This window comes from Sturnus vulgaris, chromosome Z (genome assembly GCF_052056855.1).
Source record: "Sturnus vulgaris isolate bStuVul1 chromosome Z, bStuVul1.hap1, whole genome shotgun sequence".
NCBI lineage: Eukaryota > Metazoa > Chordata > Aves > Passeriformes > Sturnidae > Sturnus > Sturnus vulgaris.
Genome location: NC_142283.1, coordinates 74916318 through 74938866, shown reverse-complemented (window position 1 = coordinate 74938866; position 22549 = coordinate 74916318). Strand labels below are relative to the sequence as shown.

Genomic DNA, 22549 nt, shown 5'->3' with positions numbered 1-22549 from the left:
TTTTTCTTTTGCTTCTACTAAGCAGAACAGTCTTGAAGTGTTGCCTCTAGATAGGAAGTCCTTTAGCCTTCCTGTGTTTTACTTTGGTTTTAGTACTCTGCTGTCCAGAAAAATCATTTTACCACCAGATCACTTCCACCCTTGGCTTAGAGAACCTTGTTTAGAGACCCTATCAAAGTGTGTCTCAGAGGTCCTTGTTCTCTTGCACACTCACACCTTGTTGACCCTGTTGCAGAAGCCCAAATTTAGCAGAAAGGAGTTCTCCAGGGGAAAAAAAAAGTTTTTACATGTGTTTTTCCACCTGACAGAAGGAATTGCCCTAGGGTGTGTGGTCACAGGAGGACACTGCAGGAGCATTCCCTGGGGGAGGATTTTGGCTAGCACAGGGAGAGCCATGCTGCAATAGACTGGAGAGGACTCTTGGTGACAGCAAGGATACCCAGAAGGTCAGATGGGCTTAAAGCCAGGTCTTTCTTCAGCTCATCTGCTCCCAGTTCCAGCTCGGGAACATTGATACCAGCACTCCAGCAGCAGGCAGGATTCTCAGTCAGGAAAGCCACAGCCCAGCTTCCCAGCAGGGCTGGACACCAGTGATCAGCAGAGGGCTCAGCCCTCAGGAATAAGCCTGGCTCAGAGACAGGTCAGCTGTTCTTGGCTCAGCACAGTACTATTACACCTCCACTGCTGGCTTGATTTGCAACTTCCTTTAACTGACAGAAAGATAATAACTCCACAGTGTTTTTGTTTATCTTAACTTTGGAAGCAGCTCTTCAGGGTCTTTAATTCCAATTTGAAGCATGTGTATAACCATATTGACACCAGAGTAATTACTCATGTGCTTCAAGAGGATGCTCAAGAAACTTTTTAATTGGGATTTTTCCAAGGAAGGGCTTTTTTCTATTGAATTGCTTTCAAAAAATAAGAAGTTGGCAATGACAACAACAACAACAACAAAAGCAGCACCCAGTTTGATATAATCCACCAGAGTGTTTTTTCCTAACTGAAAAGAAAGAGCTTCACTAAATTTTAATTCTGGATGCACTTTAAAAAAAAAACTTTTAAATCTCCTTTTTTGGGGGCACAAGCAGTCTAGGCCACAATGATTTGAAATCCTTTGTTTTCTTTGCAAGTGCTCTGAACTTGCTGTCAAACACTGAAAGGGTCTCTGTGATGTTGCAGATAAGCCCAAAGCTGCAGCAAGCAAAGTCCTGAAGAATTTAGATGGCAAAACGGCTGCCCCTGTTCTCTTTTTTCTTTCTTTATAATTAAAGACCTGGTTGTAGGGGGGGGGGGGAAATAAAATAAAATTTAAAAAAGGAATGATGTGATGATGTGATGGGCTGGGACAGGCAGGCATGGTAGGACAGCACTGCCTAGAAAACTGCACAGCTCCCAGCCCTTCCAGAGCAGAACACAGAGCAGCCCAGGAGCATCCAGCTGATAGAGCAAGAGAAGACACAGCAAACAACAGCCCTGAAAGTCCTGTCCATTCCCATTCTGTGGCTTCACTGCAGTGGCTGGTTACTGGCAAAGTGATGCTTCCCACCTCAGACAGACACTCTGCTGCTGAAGTTGTATTTAAAGCTAAAAATGCAGAGACATTTGGGTGAGACCAACCCAGAGCACTGGCATAAAACTGAGTGAGACAAACTGAGTGAGACAAACTGAGTGAGGCAAAAGGGAAAGAGAAAAGCGAAAAAAAATAGAAAAAAGATCAACAGGAATACTTTTTTAAGCTGTGCTCCAGAGTAGACAAAACATTAAATGAATGCACTGCTCAGGCAACCTGCTTCTACAAAACACCAAGGGAAATAACAAAGGCCAAAAAACAAAGATTTTCAGGTCCTCCTTCACTGCTTCTTGAAGAAGGACTGATGTCTGGTTTATTGTAAAATGTGTGAAATACATGTTTTTGTAGCTGTCTGGAATAGGTGGTATTTTTACTCTGAGGAAATGTCTTTATTCCTTTTTTTCTTTTTTTTTTAATTAGAGTGTATATTTTACCAAACTGGAAAACTCCATTTTTCTCTTTTTGTTCCCTAATTAGAGAAAAAAAAATAAAAACAACCCAAACTTCATTTTAAAGTAAGATTATACTGTCAAAAATATCTTAAAAATCAAAAATAAAATTTAAAAAGCAAAATTTCAAATAGCCATAAACAAAAATATGTAACTAAAAATTTCTATCTTCTCCTGTCATTTCAGGTGGCTTCAATGCAAAGTCTAGTGAAAGTGTATTTTCTACTGAATTTTTTGTTGCTTATGCCTCCCAGATAGCTTTCTATTACTTCTAGTGAGAGGCTATTCTGCTGCTGCATTGATCTCACTGTTCTCTATTAGGCTATTCATCTTGAGATTCATTCCAAATATCCTTTTTCAAGATAAAATCCCATTTCTTGTAGTTATGCCTCCTACAATCATGCTAACCAGCTCTTCTTCCACCTGCACAGATTATTGTTGTTTCCCTCTTTTAGTCATCACTTAGATCGTTTAGGACTTGCTTACATTATGAAAATTTGCACTAGTATAATTGCATCAAAACACTACTCCAGCACAAGCTTTAATATGAGTGAATAAAGAGAGAAAAAAATCAGCACAGCTTAATTTTGGAAAGTCTGTTCAGGTACTGGAAAAACATCACCTCAGCCAATATTTTTTTCTGTTCTTTGGATTACTTTTGTTTTTCATTTCCACTGACACCTGTGATTAAATTAAGCATCCCTCAATTGTGTTTGCAACCCAAACTTTGTGCTGTTGTGCTTGTACTGAGAGAATGGAAGCGAATTTTAGTGGGGGAGGCTAAAACAAGGCTCCTGAAGGTGTTTGCAAGACTGACAAGGAAATCCTTTATTTTTCTGCCTGATCCTTTTTAACTGGTCTGTCCATTTAAATTACTGATAACTTTATTATGGCAAAATTCTCATGACTGTTCTACACACCACAGTTTCGATACCAGAGCATGCAAAATCCCATTTGCTAATTATTTTATTCTAAGATTGGCACACAATATAATGCACTGATGGAAAACGACAATAATTAATTACTGCATTTACTCCAAAATTACAATCAGTAATTACTGCTCTGAGACTGAATTCCATTCAGCAATATTTGGAACTTGTTCTTTCTCAAAGCAGGGCAGCTTTTCAGGAGTATTGCTGTGTTTGCATCTAAATGAGTCCATGTAGGTCACTAACAGATCCACGCTATTTGTCATGGGAGTGATAGAGCAGCACAAGGCAATACCACAACACGTTCCCTCACTTTGGAGCAGGAATTCTTCATTAAAACCAAAGCCCCATCTTTATTAAATGTTAGATAATGTAAATACTTCAGAATTAAATAGTTAGATACTAAAGCAGCCTCTCACTTGTCATCTTGCTGTGATACTCTTGGTGTTCTGAAGTAACGTTCTGGAGAACTGTGGGAACTTTTGCCAAAGACATCCAGCAAAGAGCCTTCTGAGATTTTCCTCTCATATACAATACTGTGAAAAGACCAGGAGCTTGTTATGGTAGTGCCCTCTCCCAAGGCTTCCAACAGCAAAAACCCCAAAGCTCCAGGGTTGACTGGAGGGTGATAATTTCATATTCAGCCATTTGACCAAGATTAGTGATTAGGGAGATCATATGGACAATGTCACACAGATTACCTGAGTAAATCAGATTTTAGAGCCTTCCTGAGCTCAGTGTAAGCTTCAGTTGCATCAGTCAATGGGCAGCTGAAGTAGCCTGAAAACAGCAGCCTTTGAAGGAACATTTTCACCAGGTTTGTTCAGCACAGAGATTTGCTGGGCCAGTGCATGAGGGACTGCAACGTGAAGAAAAAATGGAAAAATATAAGAAAAGGAAAGAGTAGGTGTTTGAAACAGCAGTGATTTGAAATGAGAGCCAAAGAGATGGAAAAACACAGAAGACATTCATAGCCAAATTTTTTTGTTCAAGCAGCAGCAAACACCAACAGAATGAATCCTCTGCTAAATAAAATATGTCCAAAATGAATGAGAGAAGGCAAAGACCCACAGTGAAAGAGGATTGTGAAAATACAGAATGAGTCCTAGAAAACAAGCACAGTCATTTTTTTATAGGACCTCAAAACAATTTACAAGTCAGCAAAATCCATTGATACTGAGGCACTAGAGAGACCAGTACTCACTGGTGAGCAAACAGGAAGCAGGCACTTTATCAATTTGCAAATGCTGCTCAGGGAGAGAGCAAAGAAAAGTCTGTAACTCCAGAGATGTTCTGCTAAGCTGGCCCCATGTTTGAAGGCAGATAGAGCTGTCTTTTCTGTGTGCAGTTAATACCAGCATTAGCACCATGAATGGGTTTTCTTTTCCAGGTAAAGACAATAGGAATAGCACAGTATAGTATAGGCCAAATGCTGGGAACAGCCCTCTAGGTCTAAAAAGAAGGTTAAAACTTTCTTCCAGGAAAACTGGAAATTCACAATGAAATCAGAGTTATGAGTCAGCCCCAACATGTGATTCACGGGACTCAGGTCACTTGTGCAGCATTGACCAGTAAGCTGAAAATGATCTATCTTTTTCTCACTGACCTTTGAGAGCTACTGCAGGACCATGAATTGAAGCTCTATGGGGTAGTGTTTGGCACTTACACTGTAGAGATAAAGAAAAGGGAGGCTAAAAATCTCCATGAAATTTACTCTGCAGGGGAAAACTGCTACAGGAGTTGGCAAGAATCTTAATAAGGGGTTGCAGAGTACTCCATCAATGTGAGCACCTTAAATTGATGTCCTTATGGTTTGGAAGGCATATACAATCAGCTGCACTAGAACACTGTTTCTCGTTCCCACGGTTATACCCAGTGATATATCAAATGCAATAATTGCATATTTGAATAATTCATAGGTACGGTAACTTTGGCCAGATACAAGTGAATATCAAAACTCTGGTCTCTGAAGTGTTTGATTCAGCTGTAGCAGGGAATTGAAGGTTTACGGTACAAACCTTGCTTCTCAGGTGTCTTTCATCCTGCCCTGTGACTGCAGTTAGGAAAAAAAAGAGAGTTTTTATTTCAAACGGTTCATTTTTCCACTTAGCTGAGCTTCATCCAACCTTTTTGAAATATTGGGTAGAAGGCAGAGCTGGAGGGGAAAGGAGAACAGCAGTCAAGTCATTTCCCAAGCAAGAAGCAGAGTAAATGAAAACTCAGTGCTCTGTCTGGAAAAGTACTAACCACAACCAAGATCAGGCTAAGTTCTCTGGCAGCGTCAATCACCAGCTCCTCTGAAGCCAGTGAAGTGACACTGATTTATGGCAGCCAAGGATTCAGGCCCACTATTTCTTATTTAACTCTAAATGTTCTCCTCGCAGAGATGTTTCAATTATTTGCAATTCTAGAGGGAGATGCAATGTCACCTTTCTGGCTGCTCTGGTCTTCTTAGAGCAGAGACACTAGGGAATGATCATGGCTACCCCCAAATATCACCGTGGCTCATTTTAAAAATGCCTTTTTAGGATAATGACTTGCAAACTGAAGAAAATATCTTGCACCCTTGGAAAGCTGCAGCTCCACACTCAAGTAATCCTCTTTAGAAAGCAGATTTCTCCCATTTATTGGAGGATACATTCTCCCTCCCCAGCTCTTCACATATCCCTTTTTCCTGCATAAAATAGATCCAGCAGCTGGGCTGCCTGAAGCATCTGTTCTATGCAGAGCAATAACACTCTAAAATCCTCACAGTGACAAGACACCTACCTTTGAAATTTCTGGCTCTGTGATGCCCAGTCCTTGACGCCAAAGATATCTTTTGGCTGATTTGGATGTGCTGTAGACCACAGTTGTCATGGTAGACCCTTAAAAGCAGGTTGTTCCAAAAGAAAATAGGTTTTCACTGCCTTGATTTCTAAGGAGTTGGAAACAATTGGGCCATTAAATCCATGGGCTGTGCAGTCAGCTAAAAATTTGCCTTTGCTGGATAAGATTCTCTATTTTTCTCTACTCTCTTGAAGCATCTCCATTCATGGGCAGAAGTTGCATTCCATTTGCTGTGATGTATGACAAGTGAATGCTTTCCACGCTCTTTGTTTTCCTCTGTGCATTCTCCTTGCATGGTACATATTTCTCCATCATGGAAGATTGGACACTGGGAAAGGAAACCAGGCAGGCAGCCCAATGCCAGCTGTAGGAAACTGGGCTCCTACATGTCAGTTTTAAGAGATCTGATGCTTTCAGGAAAGGGTTTATTTGGGGGATTTCTGTCTTCTGCCCAGGTTACAAGGGCATTGTTTAGTGCAATGGCACAAAATCCCAACAGGAATTCCTACAGGCCTTGTTCCCATTACCCATGAAGACCAGTGTAATGCAATTTAGAGAAAGGTGTAGAGATCCTCATCAGGAGTAAGGGAATAGCTCACACCTGGAGAAGTATTCCTACGCTTAAACCTGAATGGAGGAATTAATGTGCTTTGATGGCTTTGTTGAGGAGCATGCTAACGTACTGTTAGTAATTAGGAAAGGCACGAAGACTGGCACCATGGTTATCTCTGGGGTCTTTTCTCTTTCAGCACAGACCCACTTCCTGACAGCCTGATGTCTGGTACTCACCAGGGATTCCTGGAAGTAACCCCAGGATACCGCTTAGGATTAAAATGCAAATAATTTCTTTCTTCAGAAATGCTCTAGAATAAATGAGTTGTCCTGAGGTTCACAGGTATCTGAAGAAGTGGTGGGCCTTTCTGGGGAAAGAAAGTAGGCTTTAAAGGAGTGATGATGATTTGTGCCAGCTAACGGCTTGCTGTGGGATTTGGCCGCTTACACTCAGGGAACAGAAATCTTCTGCTTTTTCTCTTCTAATCTTTCAAATTGCCTCTGTAATTTTTTCCCCAAGTTGTGTGTGCTCAGTGTGTTCTGTCGATGTGAGAAGTGGTAATGTCACTCTGCTAGGAGTTTTATGGTTCACAGAAGGCAGGATTTGTGTTGTGATAGACAGATAGATGGATGTCTGGTGCCTGCACACAATGTATTACAGAGATTGACCCAAAATTTTCCACACTAAAATCCCAAACGATAGACTGAAGGAATTTCTGTCTGGGAGATTTCAGATGGATTTTATCTCTTTTTTTTCTGATTAATACAAGCCTTTAAAAGCATATCATCCCTGTCCCTTTGCCCAAATAATTGGAGAAGATCAGAGTAAAGAAGGATCAATAGCAAATAAGCAGCCTACATTTTCTCAGGTGTCAATGTAAAGGAAGTCAGACATGCCATACTGCGAAGGGAAGGCTACATACATAGGGATGTCTGGTATGCATTCAGATAAGGAACTTTCATCATAACAAAGGAGGACGTGAATCCTGTTGCCCATGCAGCTGGTGAGCTCAGGGAAGATGAGGGAAGTGAAGCTCATGTCCCCCTGACCAGCCAGGCTCAGGGCCACGCTGGGATCTGGGCTCTCCCTGCACAGGAGAGGGAAATGGAAAGGAGCAGAAGTGCTGGCTGATGGGAGCAGTAGGGACACCGTCCTGCCAAGCTGCCTGCAGAGCCTGGAGCTGCCTCCTAATGAAGGCGAGCGGCTGGTCACAACTGGAGGCGAGCTGTTCCCCATTTGTTTGTGCTCCTCAGAGTGGCAGGGATCCGCTCTCCATCAGAATAATCCAATTGAACAAAATGATTCATATTAGCAGGCACATCTGTCTGAGGCCAAAGCAGAACCCTGGTGTTAGTTTAATAAATGGCGTTCATTAAACTCAGCTGAAAATATAATCTGGAGAGACTGATGGGGTGAACAGAGCAAAGAATAAGCAAAAGGAGTTAGCAATTATCAGATGTCATTTGTTCTACTGGTACCATGGAATTGGAGCTTGTTTGCTGAAATCTTAATTTCATTTTGCTGAGGCAGAATCCATCAGAGAAGCTTATGCTGCAGCTATGATTCCTGTTTGTCAGCCCTTGGTAGGGAATGTGGCATTTTTCTTTCCTCCTTTTCTAGCAGACAGAGCTCTGAAGGAGCACAGATCCCAGCAAAGAGTCCAAGCACAGGAAATACAGAGGAAGCAGCCTTTCCTTTGCCATGAAAAGACTGCTGAGTAAAGTCCCCTGTGCTGCAATGGAGAGAACACGGGCAGTTCTTTGGGACAGGAACTCTGGATATTTCCAATGCAGCAGAAGCCATAAATCTTCCCAGTTCCTTCCCATACCAAGATGGTGTATAAACACATCCCACTTGACTTCAGGAGCATTTCATGCCCTATAGGGTAGAGTATAAAATGGTTACTCTATAGGATATACTCTATAGCGTTCCCACTGGCAAATTTTTCCCTCTTTTCAGACCATACAAAGGCTGGGTTCTTCTTGGTGGTCAGGTCAGGGAAGCTCCTACAGTAGTGCACTGGTGTCTGTCCAAGGCAGCACAGGGAACAGGCACAGGCACAGATATTGAGGTGCTGGAGGCAGCCCACACACCCAGAGCCCCTGATGGTCTGGGGCTGCCTCCTTCAGGCCCAGCTCTCACCCTGCTCCAGCTCAGCCAGCTCAGTCATCTGGCATTAACATTCCTGGCCATAAGTCTCCACACAAAACACTGAATCCAGAGGGAGTGCTCTTAAGAGGGAGAGCTGCCTTTCCCAATTCCTGCTGAGCAAAGACAAGCTTCTTGGGACTGACTTACAGAACGGTCAGCATTTGAAGATTGGCTGGACAACCTGTTTCTTGCGAGTTGCTTTGGTTTTGTTTAGTTTTAACTTGTCCCTACGGGTATTCAAATGGTCTTTGGTGTGCTCCAGGGAAAGGCAAGAAAGGATTTTATATTTATAGACTTGCCAGAGCTATCGAGTCCTAGCCAGTTAGAAAAAAATCAAAAGAATAATGGAGGAGAAGGGAAAGCTTGACCTCATGAGCTTTCAGCGTTGATTAGTTTGTTGGTGTCAGGAACCTTTTCTTGTTCAGGGCAGACTAACTGTGAAATAACTTTTTCCCCCTACTCTTTAATCTGTCTCCTGTATTCCCAAGGGGAAGGAGGAGCCAATACCTGCTTTCCTGGATTTCTGCTTCAGAGGAAGCACTCAAGCAACGAGGGGCTGGTGGGTTCAGGTTTTTCCTGAGATTCATCTTCACAGTGTGCCCTTTGGCAAGAGGCTGAACACCTTCAATCTCCCTCAAAGTTGTGTAAGAATCAGTTGCCAATATGAGCTGCTCTGGAGATGGTCAGAAGTTTTTCTTGCCCTGGTGAGCACAGAAGAGGGAGGGAAAGTTGCAGACATGGGCAGCATCTTTCTGATATTTGCCCTGGATTCCACAATCAAGCCTCCTTCACAGCCACGGAGCTGGGGGAGGCATGCACTGAATCCCACCTCTTGCCCACTGCCGTTCCTCATTCAGGTTAATCCTGAACTTCTTGGCACAGGCTTAGGTTAACATTTGTATGAGACTGGTGAGGAACTTGCTGAATTTGCTTGGTTCAGCTCTGTGGATCAGGCAATGATAGCACTCCCAAGCCAGCACAAGGGGACATGCTTCATAAGCACAGGCTATCTGAGGTGACAATGAACCAGAAACCCAAAGAACTGAGACTGATCAGACTCAACTGGATGCAAATAGTATTTGGGATTTATTTTCAATAATCTTTCCAAAGTACAGTGAAGTAATCTTATGATCCAGGCATCATGGGAATCAGTACATTGGTTTTCAGGGCTTTCAGAAAAAAAATGTTTTGTTTTGGATTTCTTTTTAAATTCTCAGACAAAAAGTTTTGACTATTTTTAAGCAGTGATAATGTTTGACTGATCACCTGCATTTTCCACCCAGAAAGGCTTTGAACAAAAATGTGATCCAGTTCTAAATTAGAATCATATAAATACCTCAGCTATAGCAGTGAAATGAGTCACAGACATAAGTCACATGCATAAGTGTTTTCAGAATCAAATTCTGAGATACTAAAATTTGCCAAGAGATGTGAATTCTTCCTATGGAAGCCACTCTAACTCTATGGTGGAATTCTTACCTTTCTCCAACTCAGGAAGAGTTACCATCTCCTTAGTAAAAGTATCTTCTTTTAGAAGCTTCATACAGACTTTGGCTTCAAGAATGTTTGTGGGGTTTTTAACAAAAAAAGTATTAATATTTAATAATTAATAGAACTCTGTAAGCTTATTGAGTCATCTTGGACTTTAATCAATTTGAAATGTTTGGGGCACCAATTTCCACCTTACTGCTCCTCACTGGAGGTACATCAGAGCTTTAGTGCAATTAAAATGAAGCAGGAAATATTTTTAGCTAATTGCACTGTGCACCTTGAAGGTAATTTGAAGCTGCAGGCAAAAAAAATAAAATATCAGAAGAAGTAATTGAGTGCTGCAAGCTGGGAGTTTGTGTTTCTGGTTGCATTCTGATTTAAAGGGGTACAGGGACTGGGCATGCAGCTGAACAGCCTTGGCAGAAGGAGAGTGAAATCTCACCCCTGGAGAACAGTCCCAGGACACATCACAGCAGACCCAGCAGCCTCTCAAGGCACAGGACCAGCCTTGAGAGGGTCACTGGAGAACAAGTCCCTGAAAGGGATGCCAGGCTTGGAGAAGAGCTGGAGTCTCCTCCTTTTGCAACCCCACACAAGCACCATTCCAATACATCCTTTCTGTACCTGGGGAGGAACTACAGACCAAATTCTTACCCCTCCAGCCTGGCAGGCAGCTGTGGGCTCTCGTTTCTTATGGCAGACACTGGAGTCACTGGTGGGGTGTATCAGGCAACCTCCTGGGAGGGCACAAGCAGCTTAATTTACCTGCTGGGATCTAGGAGCTGGACTTGATTAGGGTCTTGATGTCATCCATGGGGCCTGCTGAGGAAAGGAAGAGGGGAGCAGGATCCCCATCTAACTGTCAGCAACAAAAGCAGGAGAGTGTAGCACTGGTTTCATCAGCATTTTGATAAGGTCTAGCTAATCTATAAAGGGAAAAAAGCAGAAACAGCAGAGACCAGTCACAGAGGCTTTCTTACAGCTTCCCAATTAGACTTAGTTCTCAACCATGTACATTTTTTTAATTAAACTGTTGGTACAATGCTCAGGAGATAGAAAACTCCTTGAGGCCCTCTTGTAATAAAGAACCTTTCACTGTATGCAGAAAGGCAAGCTTAATTTCCTCTCCCACCTAATATTCACCTGCAGCAAAAGCAGGGGTGAGCACTCTGTATGAGGCAGGATAAATGCTCCTCAGGGCACAGGACCCACTGATTTGGCCAGTGGGAGGGAAAGAGGCTACATCCTTTGCTGCAAAAGTAGCCATTTAACACTCATTTGACCTTTACCATCACTGCTTCCCAAAATGACCTGAGTTTATTTCACTGGTCTTTGTCTGCAAAGCTCTTGATTGGCAAAACAGAGCTGAGAGAGGAAAAGAACCACGGCTGTGTTTGCACCAGCAAGTAAATTCTGGGTGTTGCTGAGGAGGGTGGACAGGGCTGTGACCACTCAGACCTTGCCAAGCCCTTAGTTACTCCCAGCAGCCACCCTGGGGGTGGGCAGAGCTCCCTCCTGCAACCAGCCCACCCTGAATTCCCACTCTGCCCAGCCCAGCCCTTGCTCCCACACACTTCGACATCCTTTTCACAGCATCCCCACCACCCCTGTGACCCCCACCACCCTGTGGCCACCTCTTCTGCCACTGCTGGGTGAGAAAAGGCAACACTGCTCAGGGAGCCAGTGACATTTTCTGACTGCCCAGGCTGGCTTCTCCAGGAGCAGCTGCTCCGTTGTGGTGCTTTTTCATCCGCTGCTTGAGACTAATGGCTCTAGAAAAATAGATAAATCAGAGGTGACACAGCTATTGCTGCCTGACAATTTTTCATCAAACCAGCTGGGGGAGGAGGGGATGACCAAAAAGTGACATTTTGACCAAACTGGATGTTTCCGCAGCAAATTTTCATTCCAGTAGATTAAAAAATAAATGCAAACAGCACAAAAAACGTAACTGTCATGATTAAAAATGTTGGACTTCAAGACACTAAATTCCTGTTAAAAATAGACTGGTTTTCAGATTGATTAAAAATAAGGCAAAAATTAATCTATTTCTCTGGCCACCTCCCCCACCCCAGACTTGCTTTGTTTATCAACTAAAATATTCACAGGAAAGAAAGCCAAAATCATTATTTTCCTCCAGAAAATAATTGTAATTTTTCAACTAGCTCTTAATGTAACATAGTTAAATGAGAGCAATCCTAGTAACAACACTGCACAGCAAGTAAGTCATACAATTATTTGAAAGAAGGGCATTGCAATTTAAGAGGTAATTTTTGTCATCACCTCAAATTTATAAATGGGAAAAATGAGGCAGGGTCATCAACAATATTAAAAAAAAAAAAAGAAAAAAGACAACAAAGAAAACATTAGCATTTGAAATGCTGGACTCCCATCTCCCTGTTAGATCACATTGGCTTCTCTGTCTCTGTGTGTGCAATTGTCTCTGTTGATACATATGTACATGTAATACCTCTGTACATATACATATGGATATGTTGGTGTGCATTTTCATGTATATAAAGATTCATACATACAATCTGTCTGCTTTTTAACCTTCAGATGTTATAACTGAAGCACCTGACAAAAACATTCTTCCCCCTCTTCCCCCTCCCTCCACAATAACAATAGCACCCCAAGAGTCCAGGTAAATGCATTGATGTCTAGTGTAAATCTTCAGGCTTCTTTTAATCCCAGCATGGACACAAAGTCCCCTTCACCACACTGCCCTTCCCACTCTACACCATTTGGGCTCCTAATTTTGGGCTCACCACACAGCCTTAGCAGTGGTTGTCATAGGGATGGAGTGTGTTTTGGAGAGCCCTGCCTCCCTTTTCCACCTCTGCCCAGACAGTCCAGGCAGGAGCTGCTGAAGAGGGGAAATCTCGTGGGTTGGTATCAGGGTACAGTGAAGAGAAGAACTAGGCAAAAGGAAAGCAGAGCTATCCAGCAGCACTGGAGGCAAAAACAGAGGGGGAAACAGCTATAGAAAATTGCTATAGAAACAGTACAAAAGGCAGGGGAAAAAAACATGGGCTGGAATTTTAATAATATTGATCAGCTTCAGAGGCAATAGCTGTGAAGATCTATCACCAGTAGCAAAAACATCTCCAGTTTGTTCCAGTAGGTGTGCATGGCTACAGGCTCCAGCAGAGAGAAGGACAGGATTCTGACTGCAGTTCTGGGTGCAAACAGTTTTTGGGTGTGTGTAAACAGAGATTAATATACATTGTATAAAGGTGAAAAAGTTGGCATGTGCATGATCAGAGACTTAAGTGTGAGCACAGGAGGCTGCCACTTTCCTGCTGGAAGAAGTGATGGCCTTTGAGTTCCATCAGGGAGAGGTTTCTTACCTTATTATTATTATTACCTTATTGACTAATAAGGACTCAGGGGAAAAACATGGTAGAAATTATGTGGAACTGGAGGCAGTAGATTTCTGCATGGAAAAAGAACCCAACCTGGTAGTCCCCCATGATGGTGGCAGTGTTGGGACAATTGTGTGGTCCTGTGAAGGGCACAGAGCAAGCTTGTACCTGCAGCTGGCTGCGTTTGCAGCTTAGCAGATATACAATGTCAGCTCCTGTGACACTCACCAGATAGTCAGGGACTGTTAGGCTTGTGCCACTTGCACACCCCTCTCAGATCACCTCTCTGCTGTAAGGGTATCATGGAATCATAATACTGATTAAGTTGTAAAAAAACTCTAAAAGTTAATTCAATCATTAACCCAGCATTGACAAGTCCACCACTAAACTCTGGCTCTAAGCACCACATCTATACTCTTCTATATACCTCCAGGAATGGTGACACCACAACTTACCAAGGCAGCCCCTTCAAAGTGCCCAACAAGCCTTTCAGTGAAGAAATTATTCCAAAAATCCAATCTAATCCACTCCTATTGCAATCCAAGGCTGTTTTCTCTTGCTCTGTCACTGGTTACTGGGGGGAAGAGACTGACCCCCACCTGTCTGCAACCTCCTTGCAGAGGGAGAGTGATAAGGTGTCCCCTCAGCCTCCTACAGCACTGACCCCTGGGGAACACCACTACTGGCCAGTCCCAGCTGGATGTCATTCCATTCACCAACACCCTTTGGGCCCAAGCATCATCCATTTCTTTATCCAGGCAACAGTGCACCCATCCAAGCCATGAGCAGTTAGCTTCTACTGGAAAATGCTGTGGGAAATGGTGTCAAAGGCTTTAGTGAAGTCCACATAAACACATTCCCAGCATTTCCCTCATCAGCTAAGCAGATCACCTTGTCACAGAAGGAGATCAGGTTGGTCAAGCAGGACCCTGCTGTCCTGGTCGTGCTGCATGTGCTGCATGATGGCACTGAGGATGATCTGCTTTGTGAGCTTCCCCAGCACTGAGGCCAGGCTGACAGACCTGTAGTTCCCTAGATCCTCCTCTGGCCCTTCTTTTGGATGGCCATGGCACTGGCTAACCTACATCAGCTGGGACTTCTCTGGTTAACAAGACTGCTGATAAATGATGGAGCTGCTTCGTGATCACCTCTGCCAGCTCTCTCAGTACCCAGTACCACACTAAATGGGCAGTGAGTGTCTCCCACCATGCACAGCTTATCCTCACAGCCAGAAACTGCTGTTAAAAGCTTTACTGTGACAGAGGTGTTTGTAGGAATAGGACTACTGTGCTGACAGCACAGGTTGCAAGGACATGACTAGATTTATGTTTGTCTAACCAAGGCTTTAACTGAGATTCATTTCCCCTGATGGTATAGACCTACACTGCAACTATTCCCTTCACAGCAAGTCAGTCAAGGTCCTCATTATAACCATGAGAGAGATACTGGTTCCTTTTGTCCATGACTCACAGTCTTATCTAAAACAGTTCCTAAGCATGAGTGAATTGGGACCTAAAATCCCTGCGTGTCTCCACTAATGCTGTCCTAGAGTGATCTGTTCAGATGAAAATGTCTGCATCTTGACTTCCATTAGGATTTCAAGCCCTTATCTCTCTCCAGTATTCAAGGAGAACAGTCCCAGGATGTTAGGCACTTAGGTGCTTCCAAAAAGAAGCTGGACATTTACCAGATTTATTTGGCTATGATTTGTTCAGTGAAGCAAGACCTTGGACATGTCCCTAGAGGCTATCAAAGTGTCTTCTCCTGTCCACTGACTATGTAGCTGCTGCAGACCCCTGCTTTAGAAGAGCAGCTTCATTTGGTGCTTGAAATACAGACCCAAGTTAGGTAGACAGGATTGCCACATGTAACCTTGCTGTGAAAGAATATTTTCAACTGGCTTTGGTTTTTGGTTTTTGTTTTTTGGTTTTTTGTTTTGTTTTGTTTTGTTTTCTGTTTTTTTAGCCTCAGCAAGTCCTAATCCTTCATCTATACACATATATGTTTGTGTGTGTGTGTGTGTGTGTGTTTTGTCTGCAGTGTCTGAGGGTGTCTGTGGAGGACAGGCAGAGGGATGGTAGTACCACCTCCAAAGCAGTGGTCGCTGATTGACCAGTCCTGTCTTTCCCACTCTGCACATTAAAAATTTTCCTTGGTAAAATTATAGCAAAGAACCTCTCCCACCTTGACAGCTGCCTAAGTGTAGCATCCATGTGTAAACCCACTATACCCACTAAGCTCCACTCCTGATCCTGCAGCTGGTGCTATCCCATATTTCAGCCACAGACAGGATATATGTGCTGTTGCTACTTGCCAGGAATAGAGCAGGATATTATTTTCTCCAGCAGATCTCTCCCATTCCTGCTGCCTCCTTTGTCCATTCACTGAATCAAAGCCTGTTAACTCTTCCTTTTCCTGCTGATGCAGCTGAGGTTAGGAAAGAGAGAGGTCTGGCTGTGAGGCTGCTGACAGCTCTCCTTCCTTCCCCCAGCTGCTTGTTTGTCTGTGTTATGACATGGCCAGAAAGCCCAGAGGGGTAAGAGGGATGCTGGAGATCTTTTCCTCTTCCAGGAGCTGTACAGCTGACACTATTTGCTCTTGGGCACCTAGGGACACAAATGACAACAATTCTTCCCTGGGCTATCTTCAAAAGGACAGTTTTCCCCATCTTGGATTGTGAAATAGCTGTAGACACAGATCTTGCATCTGCCTTGGGCGTACCAGTCTATTGTCTTTGCCAAACCCAGGAAGCTCAGGCTGACACTTCCAGATCAACAAAGGGCAAGACTTTGGGCCCAGGCCATCAAGAAGGAGTCAGCTTCAACCAAGACAGCAGCCAACTGTGGGAACAGTGTGGAGCTGAAGCCAGAACTCAGATCAGGGGCTTAGTTCAGCCCCGTCTCTTGTCAGCTAAGCATAACTGCTGTAGCCAAGAAAGCATGTTTCAGTTCACGGAAACAGTAGAGAAACCCAAGACAAACAAACAAAAAGCCAGGGAAGGAATTTTTGCTACCAGCATGCATGACTTCAGGATAAGAACTGCCAACAATATTCTTGTGACACCCCAACACGAGGTGAAATTTCATTCGTGTGCAGTGACTTTTCAGAAATAGGCTGCTAGGAAAGATATGAGCCCTGCCAAGGGAACAGAAAGGCAATACCTGAGGAACAGGGTGCTGACTGAGACAAGTGTACTGTTGTGTGCAGTGATTTTTGGTGTTTACTGAGGCAAAACTCCGTGGGCCAGTAAAGGGACATTTTCTAAAGGGATATTTTCCTTCACAGGAAAAGAACAGGGTGTTTCTATAGATTGTAGCAACCAACCCCTGGCAGGTTTTATTCCTTTTCCTTTTTCTTTGTCCTTGACTTTTTCTTTTCCTTTCTCCTTTTATTTTTTCTTTTTTTCTTTTCCTTGCTTTTCTGCTTTATCTCTTCTCTCTCTTCTCTTCTCTTCTCTTCTCTTCTCTTCTCTTCTCTTCTCTTCTCTTCTCTTCTCTTCTCTTCTCTTCTCTTCTCTTCTCTTCTCTTCTCTTCTCTTCTCTTCTCTTCTCTTCTCTTCTCTCCTCTCCTCTCCTCTCCTCTCCTCTCCTCTCCCGTCTCTCTTGTATCCCTTTTGTTTTCCATTATCTTTTCAATTCAGGCCAGAGCTAAATGCCAAAAGAGTAAATGTCCTTCTTTTAATGATGCTGATTTAGGGATCATTGTATCATCCAAGTCCTCCTACAAGTCTGCTTCCCACACCATACCAGCACTGCTGTTTCAGAGCCCGCCGTCCTGTGAACTGCTAAATGGACATGCAGCAACCAGCAGTAGCTGCTTTCCTTTTTGGTTTTCTTTTTTTGTTGCTGTTGTTTTGTTTGGTTTTTTGGGTTTTTTTTTTTCTTTATTTGATTTATTCTCAATAGCCAAAGCAGCTCTTGGCCTATCACTCCCCCACGATTTTAACCTTGGGATGTAAACCAAATCAGAGCGGTACCTGCTCCGGAGCCGATCCGAGGCAGTGGAGAGGCTCCCGGGGGACTCTGGCCAGCCATCCAGGGAAGCCCAGGAGCTGGGGGTGGTGTGGGGAAGGCCGGTGCTAACGGAAGCGTTCTGGTTGGCAGCGAATGTGTTTATTTTCCAGACTCCGCAAACCGATCTGTGTCTGCGCTCATCCATTCAGTGCATGCCCTCCTCAGCAGCCGCTGCATCACGCTCTGTTCCTGTTCACTGTTGACCGTGTGTCCACATTTAAGTGTGTGTTTTATGTCTGTGTCTCTGGCTAGGCCTCCTCCATCCTTTTTTTTTTTTTTTCTGTTCTTCCTTATTTTCTTTTCTTCTTTTCCTTTCTTTTCTTTCTGTTCAGTTGGTTTGTTTTGCTCTCATTCTTGTTTCGTTTTCTATAGTTTAATGGCAAGTATTTCCATTAGAATTTTTTGATTGATGTTGTGTTTGTAACACTTTTTTTTTTAATTATTATTTTTATATATATCTTCTTTCCCCACCTTTCCCTTTTTCCACACTATATATAAATATATATATATAAAAAATCTTTTCTTCTTTTGTCATTCAATCAAATTCCAACCAAGAGCCAGTCAAATCCACCACAGTCTCGCGCTGAGCTAGGAAAAAAGTTCTCGTAATGACATGAAAGTGGAGAATACAGTTCCCCAGGCCGTAAGTTCAAATCAACTCGAAGTTGAAAGTGTGACATGATGGCGTCATGTAACAAGCTAAGAATTGGTTGCATGACATGCCGTCAAGTTTCGTGCAGGTGCCGTGATTGAAGCATTTTTCTTGGATGTTGTATCAGTTGATGATTGGCCAGTCATGATCACATGTGCCTTTTTTGACTTTGTGCTGCCACAATTTTTTGCTGTGCTCATTTTCGTTTTGTTTTTGGTGCTTGCAGTGGTTTCTTTATTTGTCGTTTGATTTCTCGTCAGCGTTTTATGCTTCTTTAGATGTCACATAGAAGGAAAAAAAAAAGATGGATTCCTAATTCTTTAGAAAAAAAAATGGGATTGTTGTAACTACAGATAATTTGGAAAAAAAATAGAGAGAAAAATGTGTGGTTAATTTTTTGCACTGAAAATCTTGTGATTATTTTTTTTTTCCGGAGAATTGGGGCCTTTTTCAATTGACACCTTTTTTTTCCCCCTTAGGATATTTCAAATCACTTTCTAAAAATTAAAAACAAAAAGAAAAAACAAAAACGGAAAAACCAAATCAAAACTAAAAAGACTAATGATAGTAATGGTAGTTTGCAAACTATAGCAATCAAAAAAAGCAACCCCAAGAAAAGCCTCATTGTATGTCTTTTCAAGAAATCCTAATTCTAAGGTGCCATATTACAGCAACTCCAGCAAAAATTAATTGCTTAGAGGGAGGGAGGGATTGAGTGGGAAAAAAACCCATCCAGATCAAAAAGCAAAATGCATCTTTTTGTTTACAACTGAAAAAGGGTCCTTGACGAGTGTTTTTTATTTTTTTATTATATTATTATTTTTGGTGTTGTAATTGTTTAGACTGCTGTGTACGGTTTGCTGTTTGTTGAACCAACAGTGTGAAAACCTGCCAGCATGGATTGATATTCCGCATGACACTTTTCCACCAGAGTGGACCTTTTGCAGTTTCTAAGTTTCTTGATGTAATAAATCACCGAGTGTATAAGAAGAACCTGCTTGCTAGAAGGAGATAAGAGCTAATCCTTAATGATTAAGCATCCTACTTAAATGTCAAGCCTAGTCGGATCATGATTATATTTTTTTAATAATTTTTTTTATTTAAGAAATGTTAGCTTTACTTTTTTTTTTCCCCAAAAAACCCCGTTTATTCCAACAGTCCTTTTTATTTAACCTCCTGTAAATTGCCTGTTCAAAGTCCCACTTTCTGACATTCACAAAGGAGTAGATGTTATTGGCAGCTATGTCTCCACAGGAAGCTCATACACTGTCAAAGATGGCACCCCATTAAAATATAGAACTGCCCTTTCCTGACGCCTTTCACCCCACAAAAGCCTGCCAAGCAAGATTGTGATCTGGCGTTGCAAAGCGGCGCTTAAAAATAATTAAAATGCCGCTGTCTTCACATGTGTAGTGATACATATTTACATAGACACGCCCTAATATTATTTTGATTTTTTTTATCATTATTGTTATTATTACTAGTAGGAACAATTGTGTTTTTCTTTATCATGATCGTGACTACCTTGCTTACTTTGGGTTTGATCCGGTTCCCACTGAAGTCAAGGGGAATCCTTCTGTTGATGTTAAGTGGGAGCAGAATCAGAGCCAAGGCCTTCAAAAGCAAAACACCAAAGCAGAAGCCCCATCCTGTCCCAATTGAAGGGAGAAGAAAACATCCATTACTTTCAACGGGAGCAGGATTGGGCCCAAAAGAACAGGCTTGATTTTAATTTCATTTTTATTTTTAGGTCTTTTTTTCCCCCCTCCTGTCTCAAATATTAACCCCATACCTTCCCTACTTCCCCCTCCCCTTTTTGATTTAATTTGCAATGATCTTCTTCATTTTTTAGGGCAGCAGCTGAATGGGCCACATTTAGAAAAAAAAAAAAAGTATATATATATTAAAAAAAAAAAAGTGAACTGTTGGATTACACCTTTGACATATCAGCAAATATCAGTCAAGCTGAAGACTTCAGACCTATTCTCTCTTTGATTGTTTAGACTGTAACATTTCTTCAAGAAAAGTATCACATCTGCTGACTTCGAAGGACATGCGCTTGAAAACAAACAAACACATAAAGTAAAATCAGAGCAGGAGGAAGATGAAACCGGGATTTCTGAAGAGACACTGATATCACCACAGCGGCTTTTCTTCAAACAGGAGATGCAAACCTGGATTCTGGCAAAGGAGTGCCTGTTTGCCACCAAGGATGCAGTTACCATGCGAGACCCATGGTAACAGTCACTGAGCATCTTTATCTGTCATTCCTTAGCTATATAGGGACCAAAGGACAAAACTTTTTACCGCAGACTTGTAGCTGTATGTAAAATATGGAAGTTCTTTCCTTTTCTCTGAGCTGTTCCTAAAACAGTTTTTGAGAGCGATTATATGAAATATGTAAAACCTTAAAAAAACAAACAAAAAAAAATCACAAAAAGAAAAAAAAAACACAAAAAAACCACAAAAAACACCAAAAAAAACCCACAAAAAAATTACAAATGCTTAAATGCTTTTAAAACGGCAAGATAATAGTTCTTTGATACTTTGGGAGGTTCTTTGGTTATACATTAATTAGAGTCTATGAAGCTTTCATATGGTTTTCTGTATAATACGCAAGGATTGCGTTGTTAAAGGCAGGTAAGATGGATATCTATGAAAAGCAAAAAAAAGTAAATAAATAAATACATAATTAAGTACATAAAAAGGCATAGAAAAGAAAAAGGAAAGATGGTTGATATTAAATGGAAAACAAAAAGGTTTGTAAATGCTTCTAACTCTCCCCATTTAAAATCCTAATAGTTGTACAGAATTTAAAAAAAGAAAGTTTAAAATACCTATATAATAGAAAAAAATTAGACAACATAAAAATAAAAAAAAACAAAAAAGCAAAAAAAAATACTACATAGAAGTTAGCGTTAATGCTAAAAACAAAGATGTTGTAGAACTGTAATTTTTGTAGAGTTTAGATTGAGCATAAATTCCTACTCTCTGCCAATTGCTGTTGGATGCTGTTATTTATCGAGGAGAAAAAGGAGAAAAATGGCTATTTTGGCAGCTTTTTTAACTGCAAGCATTCCAGCTATTAAAAAAATAAACAAGACAAGACTCAATTCTGTAGACAATGCAAATGGGAAAAAAAAAAAGAAAAAAAAAAAAAAAACAGCTGTCTTTTTATCAGACGTTAGTTCTAACTTGAACAACAAAACACAGCTAAACGCTTCATGTCTTCATGATCTGCTGTCCGCAAAATTCCCATCATCCTATGCTTCAGTAGCTTCCATATTTGCTCTAGAAACCTTCAGGGCAAGGGATTAGCCTAGTACCTTAATCTTAAAAAAGAAAAAAAAAAAAAAAAAAAAAACTAAAAAACCTAAAAAACCTAAAAAAAAAAAAACATAAAAAGTAAACTAAAGAAACAATCTCTTTGAAGAATTTCTGAAACTGTTTACAAGGAATTTTGAAAAACAGGGGGATGTTTAAAAAAAAAAAAGATGCTGGCTCTGTTTTCTGTAAATAAATTTGCATATTTTGTAGGACTTTTAATTGTAATGATAGAGAAAAAACAAGGAAAACTATTTAATGAAAGCACGATATTTATCTTTGGTAAATGACTTTAGAGCAGTTAAAAATAAGACATTGCTTTAAAAAATCTGACTCAGAAAAAACAATGAATTATTTAAGAACACATATATTTTAAAGTATATCATATTTATTATAATTTATTTTCACAGTCTTAAAACTTGATTTACATAATTCTCACACTTGTTTGCATCGATTGAGCAGTGTGATAATTGTTTTTGATTATTATTTGGTTAAACTCTTGTTTTTGGTTGATGATCTTGTTTGTTTTTCTCAGTATTTTTTATCTCGATCTCGAACTTTCTTTCTTTGTTGTTTTCCTTATTGTTTTTTTTTTCCTTTTTTTTTTTTAATGTTAATTTTGATTACATACTGGGCCTGACCGTGCAGTCCTTACTCTTCCAAAACTCTCATGGGGATATAACGAGCATTTTGCCAGAGTAAGGACTGAAGCAAACTGAGCCCACAGCTAGGAAGTACAGATGTGTAACGCAGCTGCAGTTCCATACAACTGCTCTTTCACTCTCAATTCCCTAAAACTCCTTGTAATCTTCTGTAATTATTGAATGACGCTTTCCAGCTTAGCCCTAAATAAAGCACAGTTTAAAAAAAAAAAAAAAAAAAAAAAAGCCGTGTTCTTTACTTCTTGATGGCTTTTCTTAATGTGTTTGCTTTGAGAACAAAATGAATCTATTTCGACTCTTTCATTAATATACATTGTTTGAGTATCAGAACAAATCCCTTTGTTATATAAAACGTATCTCATTGGATTGAATTAATGACACTGTTTCATTTAATGTCTGCTTGATATTCCAGTGTGGTTTACCTTAAACCTAGTAGGTTAGAAGATCAAATAATGGTACATACAAATTAGTGTCATTGTAGCTCCCATTTGAAGCCTGTTGTTTGATTTCACGCTCATGGTTTTTTCATGCTGATAAGTATAGAGGCCAAAGCTCGGGACG

The 22549-nt window shown here is 41.3% G+C and overlaps 1 protein-coding gene across 27 annotated transcripts in view; it reads left to right on the top strand.

The window, feature by feature from the left end:
- The window catches only part of CELF4 (CUGBP Elav-like family member 4), a 710355-nt gene that overhangs the window by 673986 nt on the left and 13820 nt on the right, over positions 1 to 22549 (top strand). For 13 of the 27 annotated variants that reach the window (XM_088156399.1, XM_088156412.1, XM_088156398.1 and 10 more), the window contains one exon: positions 19855 to 21407. The exons of 2 other annotated variants lie outside the window; for them this stretch is intronic. The gene's annotated coding sequence lies outside the window, so the exon portion shown is untranslated. Of the gene's footprint in view, positions 1 to 17907; positions 17994 to 19854; positions 21408 to 22549 lie in introns of those variants that run through there. 12 more of the 27 variants (XM_088156396.1, XM_088156397.1, XM_088156411.1 and 9 more) reach the window with 3 other exon arrangements.